This window comes from Passer domesticus, chromosome Z (genome assembly GCF_036417665.1).
Source record: "Passer domesticus isolate bPasDom1 chromosome Z, bPasDom1.hap1, whole genome shotgun sequence".
Classification (NCBI taxonomy): domain Eukaryota; kingdom Metazoa; phylum Chordata; class Aves; order Passeriformes; family Passeridae; genus Passer; species Passer domesticus.
The window spans coordinates 72,852,745-72,868,005 of NC_087512.1; the positions used below are offsets into that span (position 1 = coordinate 72,852,745).

The 15,261-nt window shown below is 34.9% G+C and overlaps 1 protein-coding gene across 6 annotated transcripts in view; it reads right to left on the bottom strand.

Annotated features, from left to right (window-relative positions):
* The window catches only part of LINGO2 (leucine rich repeat and Ig domain containing 2), a 478,753-nt gene that overhangs the window by 397,613 nt on the left and 65,879 nt on the right, over positions 1-15,261 (bottom strand). The gene's annotated exons all lie outside the window — the stretch shown is intronic.

The following is a 15,261-nucleotide window of genomic DNA, read 5'->3' on the forward strand; positions in this document are numbered from 1 at the left end:
ATCCAAGGATCAAGGAAAAATATCGAATCCCTCTATAAATCACAACTGGGAACAACAAATAGTGAAAAGGAGATTAAGAAATGGACAGAATTTCTTAGTCATTTCAAACATTTTGAACAATAATAGGCAATGTTTAGAACTAAGTAGCAAGTCTACTGCCTTGAAAGCCAGCAGCCCTTTAGCATAGCACAGGCCCCACAACAAAGCAGCTGTTGCCAACTTTTCAAATACTAAATGGTTAGAAAAGTTCCTTTTTTCATGCCTGAAACCCTCTTCACCATTCTGCACCTCTAAAGGAATAAAACATCATTATAATAAACCATTTTTTATATATAAGTTATGCAAAAAACTAATTTCTAACCAGAATGCCAACTTAAGAAGAACTGGTATTTACAGCTTATTAAGTCTGGATTTGTATAATGGAAGAGAGAGCCTACACATATCTTTCTACTTTCCTATGAGCTCAGCAGCAGAACTCTTTTTCTTTTTTTTTTTCTTTTGAACTTGTTTCAAATGCATACCAAATCCAGAAATCATGTCTCTTTCCAGCCATTCACCTTCTTCCTACACACAAGACACACCATGTAACATGCTCCCATTTTCTCCAAAACCTAAATGTGATTTAGACCAACAGCAGTCCCAGCAAAATGGATTAAAAAAGATGTACACCACACCTACATGGGAAGAGCAAAATTGCTTGTCTACAAAAATTTAATGTAAAAACTGTCATCCAGTACTAAACAGACATGTTTTTCAGTAATGTTCTGACTAAAATGTAAAAATGTGACCAAGGAGTGCTGGAAACAAGAAAGCATCCTGCTAATGGCTTGCCTTGAGATGCAGTAACGTCTGAGAGAAAGCAGCAAAAGGTGGTGACAGAAGGTTTCATCCAGAGCTACACTATAATAAACATTTACAGAAGCAATAATCAGTCTGACTATCAGATTGAAGGGGAAAAATAATTTCTAGCCACTGTTGTCTTTTTCAATGACAAAAGCCCAACATAAAATTCAGGCTTGGTCATGTAGATCAATTCTGTCTCTATGTTACGCACATTATTCTAGAAAATAAAACCTTTTCATTAAGCACTGCATTAATATTTCTCTGCTTTGTAACAAATTTATAGATTGTTCAATCTAAGCAGAACATTTCATAAAATATGATATTTGTGTTTACTAAGCAATAATTAATAATCACTTATATTAGTGAATTGTGTCTAAATGCATTCCCATTAAATGTTACTTTGTATGCATCAGGCAGTTACTAATGAACTGAAATTACAATTTGAATCTGAAAAAACAAATATTTAATCTAAAGAAGTCCTTCTGTGATCTACCTTTACTACAGAACCGAGTATGGATCTCATAATTAAAAATGTTATTCATATGAGTTAGTGCAAGCATGTCTACCAAAACACAGCTCAGGAAAATTCACAAAAAATATTTTAAAAGTCCTTCCACTCTTTGTCCTTTCTATTTTGCTTTAAAAAGTCTGGTTAGAAGGTATTGCTTCACATATTATATGTACTATTTAATGCAAATAACAAGTTCCACAAAGCATTTTTAAAAATCATTGTTTCATTTACGTATTCCTAAATCGTTATAGAAAATACCTGGGAGATAATTGTTCCATAACACTGTTAAATTCCTAATTCCTCAGTGCAGAGAAACACCTTCTGAAATCCTGATATCAGCTGATGATTGCAGAGAAAGATGATTGCAGAGAGACCTTACAGCTTTAAATTTAAATTTACTTGGGAACTTGTAATTTAACATTTAATGGGGATGAAGAACTTCAGGTTATGGTCCCATTGTCTTCAAGTGACATAAACACATGCCATTCAAGCAGGGTTTTTGGGAATATGAGGGCGACATGGAAAGGGCATCAGCATGTGTCTGTCTTAAGAACAGAAAAATCTGGGCTTGGGTGGTCAAAATGTCTGCATAGTAAGGGAAGCCTTACTGATGTACTGTCAACATGCAATGCAGTTGATGATTATTAGTTCACAGAAGAGGAAAGTGCCAGACACCATTCAAAGACTACATATAGAATCTCTTGTCTAACACTGACCAACTATACTTTGCAAAAAATGTACTTCAGCAACTGCATAATATCTAAGGATTTAATTTTAAGCACAGATTATTCAGACAGAATGTTAGAAAATATGTTCAGAGCTTGGCATAAGTAAGTAACACATTTTTATATTCTATTGGTGCAATGTTTAATTGATTTTAAATTTGGAAATCATATTTATGCAATGCTGCAAAACAACATAATCACAAAACCGTCTTTATTGTACAATATTTTTACCTTACCTAGCGTATTGTCTTGGAAAAACACTTAGCAAAGGGGTAAGAAGAATAAAAATATCCAAGAACTATCAGAAAAAAGGCATTTTCCAATGAGCAAGGAATGATGCCACATATGTAAAGACCCTCATTTTGCACAAGTAATTTTTATGAGCTGATGCAGTAGAAGAAAGCACCGAAATGTTTTAGTGCTATTTTAATTTCATAAACCTATCATAATTTTAGCATAACAGAATTTTTTAACTCTGTTAAAAACTTTTTAACTCTGTGCTAGTGAGAGTAAAATAACATCTATCCACAATGAATTGAGAAGAAAGGAGTATTCTCACATTTCTAGATTTAAAGACATCACAATGCCTTCTGACCATTACTTAACCTTGTAAATACTCTGTTAAATGCTGATAAAATAATTACCAACATTTCATATTTTACATTTTTTACTGCTTTGGAAAGATTAATCTATATTGCAGATTTTTAAACAAATATTTGACAAAGCACATAATTACTGCATATTTGTTTTATATTCCATCAAATAACTTAATATATTAATGACACTTTCAGAATAAAGAGAAAATATTCCAGATACAGTACACTACAACACAAGACTATGAAAAAAATTATATTGACTACTTAATAGAGCAAAAATTCATGAGGAGATGTGGATTTCTGATTATGGCAATAGAATGAGACAAAATTCAATTTGAATCCACTGTTCTCTTTTAAACCCCTCTTACAACATTATGCAATGCATTCATTTATTTTATATGATGGTCTCTTTCTTTCCTTTAAGGTTCCTAGACTTTTCTTTGCTAGAAAAATTGACAATGGAGACAAATTACTTGATTGTGCAACTTCCATATGGCAGAAATTGAAATTTAAAAAAAAGTATTCTCAGCTTGCAGATATACATATGTGCTAAATGGTAGCATCCAGTATCTTGTAGAGAGGTTGGCATGGGAACCACCTGTTCATCCAAACTATACAATATTTTCCATGAGAAACTTTCAAGTTAACATTCTTAATCCTGAATGATTATCATAACCTTTAAACCTCTTGAACCTAGTACACTGAAAAAGATGTGGTTGTATGGAGTACTTCATAAAGTTCTGAAATAATAAATTTGCTAAGCTAATGCAGATAGTTTGAACTTAAAATATGACAAATAAGATTTTAGGAAGAAGTATCAGCTTGACAGGGGATTGAATCACCTCATTCTTTCAAAGAAACAAACTAAAAACAAACACCCTTTTGGAAGTGGTTATCCATGGGAGTGGTGGAATCATCATTCCTGAAAGTGTTCAAAAATATGTGTACATGTGGTGCTTATTTATGCTTTAAGAAAATACAGCATGTATTAAGACCATACATATGGATAATTCTAGAAATTGGATGCATAGACTTTTAGCTTCTTAAGCTACTGAAAATTATTTTTAATTCCAGTGTTGACTCTGGAGCCAGATTTTGGTTCTATCCTGCCTGGCTTGTTCAGCTTTTATTTGCTGGGAAATTAACTAAACTAAACTAAAATAATTAAAATTAAATTCTGTGTTCCACAGTTCAGGAAAGATAAAAACTACTGGAAAGGGGTAATACAAGGATGATGAGAGGACGATAACATCTCTCCTTGGACAAAAGTCTGGGAAACTGGGCTTATTTAACCTGGAGAAGAGATGTCTGAGATGAAATCTTAGCAAAGTCAAGAAATGCCTTAAGGGTGGATGTCAAAAGGATGGTGCCAAACTATTTTCAGATGCACAGTGTGATGCCCAACAGTGGCATAAGGGACAATTGGCACACACTGAAACACAGGAAGTTCAATCTAAATATGAGGAGAAACTTCTTTGAGCACTGGAGACAGGGTGCATGGAGAGGTTGTGGAATCTAATCCTCTAGAAGTGTTCAAAATCTGCTGGGACACAATACTGTGGAACCTGCTACAGCTAAATCTGCTATATTAGGGAGGTTGGGCTGTATGCTCCATACTACAGGAGAGTGGTACAGAACATATAACCCAGCCACTCTGTGTTACTTCAAATGCTGCATTAACATCACCAAAACTGAAACTATGCAACTTGATTTTCAACAGATATTGATCTATGGATAATATGCAACTTTATAAGTCACTGAATGTTATATTTCCATAGTTCTGTAGCTACAACACATAAATTCTGATGTCACCTCCGTATATCATACATAGTAATAAAGTCAAAGCTTCATTGAATTTGCAAAATATTAGTGTCTGCACTGTATTCAAAACTACAGCTATACTGTCAGTTATAAAAATAACTTATTTCTTTTCCTGCTAATAAAGCAGAAAAAAAGACAATTTTCCTCAGACTCAAGAATAAGGTGACATAGAATTAACAGATATATTTTTTATTAAATTGTAGAAACATACTATAGGAATTTGGAAAAGTTTTATGATATGTAGGGTGATAAAGGAGAATTTAGAAACTGTTTCAGTCAATGCACTGTTTCCAGGAGAAACTAGTATTCTGTTTGAGTGAATTTTCAGATGAGATGGAACACCACTGCTGTTGTGTTTTATGTCTCAACAGAAGGAGCCTTAGTCTAGGACCTCTTGTCTGTCACTATGGCAAAACTGGGAACAATTAATTTCACAGACACTTCCAAAGGTAAAGTCTCTCCTATGAAACAGAGAGTTCACTTTCAAAACTTAAAAGCAAATTCAAAACTTTTACACATGGTTGCACAATTAAAAATTAAATGCACATATAATAATTCTACAAAGTAAGGAAGTATATGCATATGTGTCTGCCACAACACTGAAGAGAAGCAACAGAGCTTAGTACAGTTTCAATAGAATTGCTGTGGGTCAACCCTCCAAAAGGTAAGGTTTTTTTTTCCATGTGAAAATATATGCATATAGACGCCTATGGCATATATGTATGTATGTATATACGTAGGTCCCTAGGAGAAAAAACATTCTTATATATAAAAGTGTATTTATTTTTAACAAGTGCTATAGTCAGAGATTTTACCTGAGTGCTAATAATATATTTGGGCTTTTATTTCAGCTATTTACATTGGATAAACATGCCTCCATATTCATTTTGGTACTAATGTTCTTTTCCAGCAATAGAACCTTGAGTTCCCCAGTACACCTGAACAACAGGTTCAATAGGTTTTTTTCATCATTACTGACTACACCCAATGGAGGCCGTAACTCACAGTATTAAATCTTACTATAGACATCAGTGGAGCTAGGTTGGCATTCTTCTTTTTCAATATCCCTCGATACCTAATTGAAATAAAGATATCTTATGAAACCAAAACTCCTGACACTTTCTGAAATCTGAGCAGAATCTGCCTAGAAAATATTGCAAAAATTAGTACTTTTTTAGTACAACAAAGAATGATTGCTATATTTTCAATCACAAACATTTATATTAAATTATCCCTTGTGGAGCTATTCCTATCAGTCCAAGTTATTTACACATATTATCCAAATTAATGAACTTTGTATGAATATATTAAACCATTACATTAATCATTACAGCCACAATAACCAGCATTTAATTGTTCAATACAATTTAAAAACTCCAGGCATAATTGAAAGAATGCCACACCATCTGTCATTGCTGTAATTCTCATTCTTAAATACTCTTAGGTTCTACAAATTTTGGGCACATTTTGATGACTCAAGGATTCTAGCTTTATTAAAAAGGCAAAGCAGCAAACTGCTTTTTCCATCAGTAACATATTTTATTGTCTTTCAGATCCTATAGCAATTCACATTTATTTTCAATTCTTGGCTCCAATAAACTTTAGGAACTTTCTAAGTGTCTTTAGTAAATAATTGGCTTTGAGTCCTGCTAGTTAAGCAAGACAGCTTACAAGTCTTTGCCTTACACATCACAATGTCAAATACCACAGGACAAATTAATCCTGCTTAAATGGACTTAACGTTAATATTTTGAAAGTATTTTATTGCTTACTTCTTACTTTTGTCACCAGAGTTCTGTGGTTCATACCTTGACAAACATTGGAGGTAGTGATACTCAGGTGGACATGGCTCTGACTTCATGACCAGCATGAGTAACAGGTCAACATGCCACAACGTTCATGTGCAAAGCCTGGCACAATTTAGCTATGTGAATTGTCACATTAAAAAGAAAACAACAAACACACCCCCCTCCAAAAAAAAAAACCAACGAAACAAACAAACAAACAAACAAACAAAAAAAGTAAAAAAAAAAAAGTGGAGTATGTACTGTTAAAGTATCATCTTCCATTCACACCAAAAAAATAGATGTGCTTGCATCCCCTGGAAGATCCTCTTAACACATCTTCTTTTGACTGCAAAAATTCAACGCTAGTAACGCTGCTTAACCAACCATGGTTGGTCTGGAATGACTTCTGAAATTATGTCCTTCCACACAGTTTATCAAACAACAACACACCACTAACACCACTACCTCAGGTATTATAACTCCCTCTTCCCATTTGTTCATTCTGCCCCTCTGTGTTTTTGGTTTTTTTCTACGAGGTACTTTTTTGTGGTACTTTTTTTTGTGCATGTGTCAATAATTTCAATCCTGAGAGTAGGTTTGCATGTTTAGGCTCTTTTGTTTGCATTTGGATTCTGCTTGTTACCTGTCGGCATCTACCCTGTCTTTAGAAGGAGCTAGTACAAATGTGCAGGTTTCAGAAAGCTGGTGCAGTCATCCACAAGGATTTTCCACAAGAAAATCATTTGAGATAAAGAGCAGCATATGAAAGACAAAGTAACTTGCAGCTTTCCTGTCCAGCACAACTATAGGACTGCGCCATAAAGCAAATTGAATTTAAAAGGAGATCAAAAAGTTGAATTAGAGATAAAAAACTGCTACATGTTTTTGCTTTAGTCCACGTTACATGAAATAATAAACACCAAGCAATAATGAAACTGAAATAAAGGAATCTGAAGAGAGGAACACAAAATTCATATCAAACCTGCTGTGTTCAGGCTTTCGTTTCATGACCACAATAAAACCAGCCACAGCAATAGCTTCTGTAACTGTTTTTTAGTGTTAAAACATAAGAACAGTTATATAATTTCCTTCATTATATAAGAAACACCTCTCTCCTTTCTCTGTGCACCTCATCCAAATAATTAAAACAGATTTTAAATCAGCAGTAAGGTAAAACTAAAATTCTAATTACAAGAACAACTTCTAAAAAATCACAAATAGTGGACTGATTTAAGAATCTGGTCTCTTTCACATTGCTTTTCAGCAAGTAGAAGTTTTACTGATGAACAGGCAGTAGAGTGTATAATTATGCTGGGAATGTTATTCTGTGTAATAGATGAGATTCTTGTTAGAGACACTGCCGCAGGGAACTAAGTGTGTCTTACAAGGATTAGATCACAGAATCCACATGGCTAAAGAGATAAATGTTCACAGTGGGTCAGAATGAATTTCAAATTCCAACATTTTACCTGGATGTTGACCAGTCCCTGAAAATAAATAAATTTATAAATCTATTTATTTCAGATCCTCAGCCTGCCTTGAAGTTGTAGCAGCAGCCGGATTTTTGACTTTCAGTGCACTGGTAATTTTAGCCTCACCTTTGGAGAATGGCAAGGGGCCAGAGCATAACATATATTGCACAAGCAGGGAAAAAAAAAAAAAAAATTTTAATATTAACATAATTTTACGCTGCCATCTTCCTTCAAAGTGCCATTTCCACCAGAGATTCACAGCCACAATGCTGTCCAAATTCTACTCGAGTTGAAATCTTCTCCTTCAGTTTCATTAGTATACATCCACTAGTTCTTACAGTTGTTTTAGTGGGCTCTGGTAGGAGGGACAAAGACTATCTAAATTCATATGACTATATGACAACAACACAGCAGGAGACCTATGTTGTGCAGTACCATATAAGACTATAATATTGGTAGCTACAATTTAACTTTGTTTATCATGTATAAAAGCAACGCTGGAGGGAATTTGTTATTTGGAATGATGAGATAGAGTTTATAGTGCCTGACTTTTAATGACTTGAAAACATTAATTTCCATGATTTCTATGATCAGTCAGAATTACTTGATGCAGCTCAGTTTTGAATATAAGGTATCCAGTACTTTAGTGATTTCCACAGTTAGAAATATTTTCTTAAAAAGCAAACCGAGGACAATGCAAAAAGGAAAGTTGAGAAAAATCATTATCTTTTCACAGAATTCCACTCCCCCAATAATTGATTCAATTCTATTAAAGAACAGAAACTACACCTCTATCTCCTCAGCAGAGACAAGAATGGGGATGACTGCTGGTTTACAGTGGAAGCATGATACAGCATATGTAGGGACTACATGTGCATTGATGGAACTCACAACAAATTAAAGAGATTATCTCAACTATCAAGTTTTTTAGACTCTCATTAATAGCAATGTTATGACTTATCTCTATTTAATTAATTTTTTACACTAAAAAGGGGTGACTGGGACTGAGAATTATATACTAAAACTTCATGGCTATAGGAAAAATAAAATTAAATCAAGCCTCAGAAAAGGAGGCTTTGGGTTTAAATATGGTAATTACACAGGTCTGCATCATGGTTGATGTACTGTAGATTCAGAGATCAAAGGACAAAAGCAGAATGGAACATCTTCACTATGGCTTCAGGCTCTTCTCAGTGCTGCTAAGTGATGGGTGATGGGCAATGGCAGAATCTGATGTTCAGGAAGTTCCACCTGAACATGAGGAAGAACTTCTTTACTGTGTGGCACTGGAGTGTCCCTCACTGGAGATACTCAAGAACCATCTGGATGCAGTCCTGAGCAATGAAAAAGGCGTTTTGTTTGGGGTTTTTTTTGTGGTTTGGTTTGGTTTGGTTTGGTTTGGTTTGGTTTGGTTTGGTTTGGTTTTATTTTTTTTTTAACAGAAAATGTCTACCTAAGAATTACAGGCTTATGACATACAAAGAATTTATTTGCATTAGTGCAAAACAATGCATTAGTCCTGACAATGACAATAGGACAGCTGTAAAGACCTGGTAGTGCTGGGATATGTTCCAGTATCTGTCAGTTACCAGATACTAAGTAAACATGAGGATTATGCCACAGAAAACATGAGGCAATTGCTTATGATTATATGAAGTTATTATATAGAATATTGTAATGGTCCAGAAACTGAAATTAAAATGGATAGGATAGAGTGACTTTTAAATATTGGAAATACTTTGGACTCTATGGTATTGTTGGCCTGTTCAAAGCTGCAGATGAGAGGAAGTTTATTTGTTTCTCTTCCTATGTATATACAAGGCATTTCTCATGAAAATGCATTCCAGGGCTCCCAAACAGTGATCAATTCACCACATGTGATACCCCAATGTGCTGTCCTCTTTCAGTTCTGTCTTCTATAAAGAGCTTTGAAACTCTAATTTTCAGAAACAAACAAAACAAAACCAAATAACTACTGTTAACTAACATCTGCTAGAATGACTAAATTGCTCAAAGGCATCACATTGTTATACCAATACAGCTTTATAGTCCCATCACACTTCAGAGGGCTTAGGTAACCATGTTAAAACTAGCATCTAGAGACCTCTCCTACTTTGCATTTTGGGTTTTTTTCCAAACAAAGTCACTCATCTTGTGTGAAGAAATGGAGATAACTCTAAAAGACTATGATGTAGGCAAAAAATAAGCCAGAAAATGAAATTATTTTAATAATTTAGCAGTGTTATCAACTAAAGGACAATGTGCTGCAAACTAGTGTAACAGCTTAAAGAACAGTTACTGTGTAATCACTTTGGTAAACATTGCACTCCCAAGGAACTGTGCATCAAAATCCAAAGTAAAAGTAAACCAAATAAAAAACAAGAAAAACCCCAAACAAACAAAAACTCCCAAACGAAACCAAAAAACACTGCAAGCCCTATGTTTTCCTTCTCAGAAGAATGATGTGAGAAGCTTGTCATACTTGGACCACAATGTATTCCCAGTATTTGTTTCAGGATCCAGTGAACTGTGGAGACCCTATCCTCCAACCCATTCCCACTGACAATTTAACATAAAAAATCATAAGTGAATTTTGATAAAACATACATAATGTTTACTGTGTTATTTTGTGATAACAACAATTTACTATTACGGCTTGGAAAATAACTTATCTGTTTCCAGAAAATAAATAATATTGAAAGGTTGTTTTCCTGAATTTTAGAGAAATATTATAATCCTTTACAAACTATTATACAATTTTCCCTAAAGAAATAATGTGGGTACAGAAAATGTCAGAATTTCATGTTACAAGTAAAAACAAAATTCAAAAAATCATAAACAAAGAAGGGCTAAATAATGAGAGTTGAGGACAGAGAGGGAGGAATTCAGTTAGAGAATGAATGACACTGATAGCTTTATAAAAGACACAGCTATTCCTTTACATTTTTATGAAGTGTAAAGATCTCAGCAAATTTCCATTCAATATCCAAAAAGGTAGACCTGAGTCTTCAATTAATTTCACACAGATTAGTCAAAATTCCAGTTCATTTGGCACAAGAAGCTTTTAGAGTCCTTAGTGCCAGCACTGGAGTATCACTGATTTTTTGACCAGAACTTAGCTGGTCTGTTTAACACAATTTTCTGAAGCTTGTTTAATCCAAACCCCAGCTTGCAACTGATGAAAAAACAGTAATCTCTCTGAAAAGAACATTAGTGTGCAAGCTGCACGACTGTACCACCTGTCCACTGAGAAAACTGAGGAAGAAGTGCTCTGAAGATAAAAAGAGCTAAATAATGCAACAGCTCATGCTAGGTGTGATAGCAGCAATCTGGTGGCAATTTGTAGCTGTATGATGAATGCCCAGAATATACTGCAGGCAATGAATCATACATTGAATTTATCAGTTGTTATTCTAGAAATGAAATTAAAAAATCATATTTTAATTTCAAAAATTGTAAAAGAAGCATCAAAAATGACATTCATAAGTCCATAATTTTCTTTTGAAATAATTGGATCTCTTGATTATCAAAAGTTTTAAAACTTGTTTTGCTTTTCCATAAAAACCCCAAAACTTACGAAAAGTAATACCATCAATTTACATCATTTTGCTTATAAGCCAAGCTCTGAACTGCCATACTTCTGAAAAGCATTTTAACAGTGGAGTCCATAGAGATCCATAACTTCTTCCAAAAAATGTAGCTTAGATGTACTTTTGTTGATTTCTCTTTAAATTTTGAACTACCATTTACCATTTGATTGTCCTGATGGCAAAAATTGTCTTAGTATGCCAACAAGCATTTATTTGTGACAAGAAAATAATGGAAAAACATTCAAAAATTAGGAAAAAAAAAATCTGCAGCCCACTTCATTAGTTTCTGGTGCCTTGAAATTATGTTCAACAAAGTACTTCCAACACCATAAGACTATCAACACCATTCTCAAAAGGTTATTTATTTTTTATTTGTCCCTGTAACGACCTGTTTTAATGAAAGAATACACAAACAATAGGTTTTTCTCATTAAAAAAAAAGCTACTTCTCTCTTGATTATTACCTTTAATTATTCAAGGAAACCCTAAAAATCTTTCAAACTGGTCTTGATACTATGCAAAAAGAGATCTCTCCAAAGCAATCATAGATCTGACTTTTTAATCAATGGTATTACTTCCCAGATTGTGGAACTCACAGCACTGGGACTTACAGTAAACATTATGTATTCTCATGTCATCAAAACGTAAAAAACCCAACATAACTAGAGAAGAATGACATCAGGTCTTTCTCGCTGTTAAGGCACAAATGTATCAGAATTATTTTGACAGGAATTATGTTGTTATTTTAGCACACTGGAGATCAGAATTTAGCCCAATATGTCCGGGATGAGCACTTGTCATTAAATCATTCTGCATGAATGTACTGCTATTCACTTTAATTTGTCCCTCAAAATATGAAATCTATTTGGCAAGGTTAAACACCTCACCCATAAACATAGCCCTGAGTGTAAGGCAAGGCAAATTCCTCAGACAATTCCTCAAATACAGCATTCACTGTGCCTCTTTCAAAGGAATCCATTTAAATATACATTAAATTCAGTTATGACCTTTATAACCTTGCAATCTTAAACCCAGCTCAATTTCCTTTTTAAAAACCAGTCAATTTTCAGTTACTGTTTAACATATCAGTCACTCATCTGCAAAGCAAGCCATAGCAAATTAATAAGCCTGTACCAAACCAAGAGGATGTAATGTCAAAACTATAAAAAAACCCAACACCTAATACTACTAAATTATTTACACAATGGAAATATGCAGTATAAATCTGATTATAATTTTGAGGACAAATAAAAGATGAAACCTGATTGAGAAAAGGTCCATGAAGTTTAATCTGCAAAATAAAGTTATTATTTGAACCATGTTCCGATGACTAGTAAGACTTGGATACTTTGAATACTGCTTGTACCTTTAAAAGTGATCTGAAATTCTATAGGTTTGACATTTCCAAACAAACTCACTGTGTATAATTTGAATTCAACTGGCCTTGTTCTCAGGCCAATTAATCTCATTGACAAATTCAGGCACATAAAATAAAACCACAGAATCACAGAATATCTTACTTGGAAGGAATCCATCATTATCATCAAGTCCAGCTCTTAGCCCTGCACAGGATGTCCCCAGGAATCACATTGTGTGCCTGAGAGTTTTCTCCAAACATTTTACTCTTTCAGGCTTGCTGCTGTGCCAACCTCCCGGGGGAGCCTGTTCCAGTGCCCAGCCACCCACTGCGTGAAGAACCTTCTCCTTAGATCCAACCTAAACCTCCTCTGACACAGCTCCAGGTCATTCCCTTGGCTCCAGTCACTGCTCACCACAGAGAAAATATCAGTGCCTGCCCCTCCTCTTCTCTTACGAGGAAGTTGTAACTGCAGTGAGTTTTCACCTCAGTCTCCTCCAGGCTGAACAGACCAAGTGGCCTCAGCCACTCCTCACATGGCTTCCCCTCAAGGCCCTTCTCCCTTATTTTCTTTCCCCAGTCCTTTGGTGATGAGAATTTATGCAACACATACCTCAGGTACACGGACAAAATTCCAGTTTTCCCTACACTGGATCACCATCCAGTGTTTCTGAATAAATTTATGCATCTGTGTATTTCAGGGACACTCTAGAGTTGTTTATATTGAACTACATTTCTTGCTGAAGTTTATGCAAGCTATTTTTTCACTAATTCTCATATTTCCAGAGCAGCATCTTGTCTGACAAGCCAATTCCCTTAATGGCCCTCCTTTGAACTCACTCCAACAGGTCCATGTCCTTCTCGTGCTGGGGACCCCAGAGTGGGGAGAGCAGAGGGGCAGAATCCCCTCCATTATCCTGCTGGCCATGTTGCCCAGGATACACAGTGGAAGGGACTTTCCTACCCCTGCCCTCATTTCCCACTCCATCCACTTGAGGTATGTGGAAAGACAGGTTTCCACTGAAGATTCAGGCAAAATATTTGTGTTCTGTTTTTTTCTCAAATATTAAAGCTGACACTGGACTATTTTATTTTTTCATGGTTGAGTCTAGATCCTGATATGGACGACTATAAACAGACATGAGTTCACACCAACTTTTTCCTGCTCAGCTTTTACCGACAAGGGCTTCTGTTGCTGATACCAGCTAAGAACATGAAGTACTTGTCAGGTAGTGAAAAACATTTTTCTGTTCCTTATGACAAGATATCTGCAAGGTCTAATATTATTTTTTTCAGATATGGCACATTCAAGAAGAAGGTTATGGCAAAATAGAAATGGTCACAAGAGGAAAGCAGAAATCAGCAACATGAATTCAAAGTCTGAGACTGGTGAGGGAATTTTAATTAGCCATAAAACTGAGCTTAAGAGGGTCCTCCATATGGATAAAATAGGATTAGAGGGATGGAGCATCTCTCTTATGAGGAAAGGCTGAGAGAATTGGGATTGTTCAGCCTGGAAAACAAAAGGCCTTTTTTTTAGGGTGACATAATTGCAGCCTTCTAGCACCTGAAGGGACTCTACAAGAGGAGAAGGACTTTTTACATGCTCTTGTAAAAAGCCTGTAAAGGCACAAAGCAGTAGATGCCCCAGTCCTGTGAGTGTCCCAGGCAAGGCTGGATGGAGCCTGAACAACCTGACCTAGTGAAGGATGTCCCTGTATATGGCAGGGCGATTGGAACTAGATAGTCTTTAAGGTCCCTTCCAACCATGTCCATTCTATGATTCTGTGATTAACATGCTAACTTTTATACAATTGGTACTTCTAATTGTCAACACTGGTTATACTGTCAAAAATTAACAAAATTAATATTGTTCTGAAATGAAAATGAAGCAAAATATTTTCCTGTTATTAATGCCTTCTGACTCCTGGTCTGTAGACAAGTACGGAACTACATTAGATTTGTCAGCAAATGTTAAAGGTAGTATGAGAGAACTGATCTGCATTAAATGCTTTAGAATGATTCTGAAAAGGAACTTTTCAAGACAAGGGAAAGAATATTTTTTCAATATTTGTGCTAGAATACTGCTCCTGCCATACCTAATATTTATTCTAAAGACCCACTTTTACTACTCACAGGAATGACAAAATATCACCTGAAACCAAAAATTACTAGAAGTAAATTTTATTTTCCTGCATTATCAGCAGCAGCTAGCAGGATCTTTTTAACATATAATTTATTGTATTAAGTTATGTGTTACTTTGGGGATTTTGCTGGCTTTGACTTAAGCTGTATTTGTGCAAATTTTTTATTCTAACACTTTGTTTCTAGTAACTGAAAAAAATTATTACTAAGGTGTATTCATCAATTCTGTGAAATTCTCCTACAGTGAGAGGTGGAGATATTTCACAGGATGTGTGGGAAACTACAAGGTGATGAAAATGAAAAACATTGTTGTGAAGATTTATTTATAGCCAAATTGCCTTTTAAATGAGAAAAGTACAAAAGTATAATACTTGCAAGCTTACATAAAAATGAATTGTTTCTTGACAGAATGTAT